Genomic DNA, 2,581 nt, shown 5'->3' on the forward strand with positions numbered 1-2,581 from the left:
TTGAGTGAAGGTGTGCGTGCAATATATCGGCGGGCCAGATCTAATAGTAATTAGAAATTATCCTGCGGGCCGAAATGAAATCCACCAAGGGCCTTGAGTTTGACACATGTGCCCTACGTGTATTGGAGTTACAGATGGGGTCCAAAACTAGCAAGCCACATGAATGTCTGGGAGCAAATTCATTTTATATGCTACACAAATATGGCCAGGATCCGTAGAATTTCCAGAATACTGGGTTGCAGATTAAAATGTTCAAAAGGGGGGTTCGTTTAGCATGAAACACTTAATCAAAGCTTAAAAAAGAAAGTAGAAAGAAAGTGAGGTCAAAGAAAACTATTGCTGCTAAAAAGTTAGCAATGATTGACAGTCAGACCTAAACATTTCAGATGTGTGTATCTCACCCCGCACTGTAACTTTAATTCATGTACCTTTCTATAGTATTCATGTTTTATTATCTTTGCTTTTAAATGAGTGTTTTTAAATGCAATTTTATAATATGTTTCTTAATGCTCATAATGTCTTTCATTTTTGTAAAGCACTTTGAATTGCCTTGTGTTGAAAGGAGCTATATAAATAAACTTGCCTTAGAGAAACATCAATAGAATCTGAAGTACATTAGATTAATCTGAAGTACATTAGATCAAATAAGCAAACAGCATTGTCTCTGTACTGTCCTATTTATATCCCAACCCATGTCCTCTGCATTAGAATAAACACATACTCAACATTTCCGGGCTCTGCCATGTACATTCGCTGTGGGAGAGGGAAGTGACAGACTCCAGTTTTTAGAAGACAAGTGTGATATGTGATGTGACTGTTCTCCCCTCACCACCGACATGCTTCTCATAATTAAATACATCGGCCTTGTGTCACCGGAAATATCACACAAGGTCTGCATTCTGCAATTCTGTATCAAAACCAGCATTAAATAGTGTTTGAATACACTTCAAAATTGAGAGTAAATGTGGGATGTGCTGCTACATTGTTTTAGATTTTGTCTGAAGACATAATCAAAAGCCTTAAAATAGATGATACAGTGTTTGACAAGCTTTCATGTGCCTGTCAGCTGATCAGATGATTGAAAAACAACAGAAACTGCTCCCTTTTAAATAAAGATCAGCATCTCAACCATCAAGAAAAATGTCTTTCATGCAGGGAATAAAACTCAAACTAAATTAATTGTGGTCACTGATGAAGAGCACATTTATGAGCAAAGCTACAAAAACAACAGAGTTACTTTCTGGATATATGTACATACAAAAATCATAAGGAAACTCCAGGGCACTCTCTCTTTAAACATTTAAAATGATTTATTTATAATGACATAGTCACGCTAGACCTAAAAACGGCATGAAGCCTTCGTCAGCGAGTCAAGCTGATCTTAAGAGACGTGGCCATTTTAAATCAGTATTTAACCAAAAAGGGATTTTCCACAGGGACATTGTGATATGACCTCATGACCTAGAGTGAGTGTAGACAAATACAAACCCAGTAGATGGCGTCTTTTGGTTGAAATATAGTACATTAAAGCTGAATTAAACAGCAACATAGTAAAAACAATGAAAGGCAATAGTAACAGAACACTAACAAATGTAGATAGAACAAATACATGTTTACAAAAAGCATAACAAATCTCATTGATTAAAAATGATTGTTGGTGAACTTCTTCTGGGACGTAAAACCCATGAATGTCCTATATTTTGATTGTTAGGAATCATATTCAGAAATCCAACCATTTTCCTTTGCTTCCTTGAGCACGTCCTCTTTCAGTGACAGAGATGTTTTATTTCCAGCTGAAGCAGATTTTGTGCTCCAAAGCCTGTTTAATAATTGAATGTCTCACTTCCCGTGTGACAGAACATTTAATCCATTTCCACTGTTTGAGAGCGCCTTTAATCTCAAACAGGTTTTTGATGTTTCTGAACCAATTTTCCTTCAATTATTTACTCAAAGTTAAAAAGAATACATTCCAAATTTGAAGAATAAATGGAAAAACATTTGCTGTAATCTAAATAAAAGGTGAGGATGTTTAGCAGGTACTGTACTTACAGTGTTTACCATTTTAGTTATGCGTTACTAGCACGCTACAATATACTAATTAGAAGACCAATTGAATGTCTAGTTTTGCAGGTCATAAACCAGTAGGATCAATTGAAATGATCATGGTGCAAGAGAACAATAAAAAAGGAAAACATTTGTGCACATTTGGCCTGCTGGTGCAACATCCAGGGATCACTAAAGTCACCATCGTTATCTTATTGATTTCTATATTCAATTTCATTGAAATCCATCCAATAGTTGAAATCTGAACATATCTGTCTCTTAGAGGTGGGAAGTAATACAGTACAAATACTTTGTTACCGTACTTGTACTGTAGCAGAGGCTACTCAGTATTGGCATATCCAGCCATGCAGTGGGGTGGTTTGTGAACCTGAAAGGTCCCAATGTGTTCACTTTGATGGGCTGTCTTCTGAGTGGTTAAACATTGCAAATGGTGTTCCTCAAGGTTCTGTTTTAGGTCCACTTTTATTCTCTATATATATCAACAGTTTAGGTGAAAATGTGGATGAAGCTACTTTAC

Source organism: Notothenia coriiceps, unplaced genomic scaffold (assembly GCF_000735185.1).
Source record: "Notothenia coriiceps isolate Sejong01 unplaced genomic scaffold, NC01 NC01_scaffold00035352, whole genome shotgun sequence".
NCBI classification, from domain to species: Eukaryota; Metazoa; Chordata; class Actinopteri; order Perciformes; family Nototheniidae; genus Notothenia; species Notothenia coriiceps.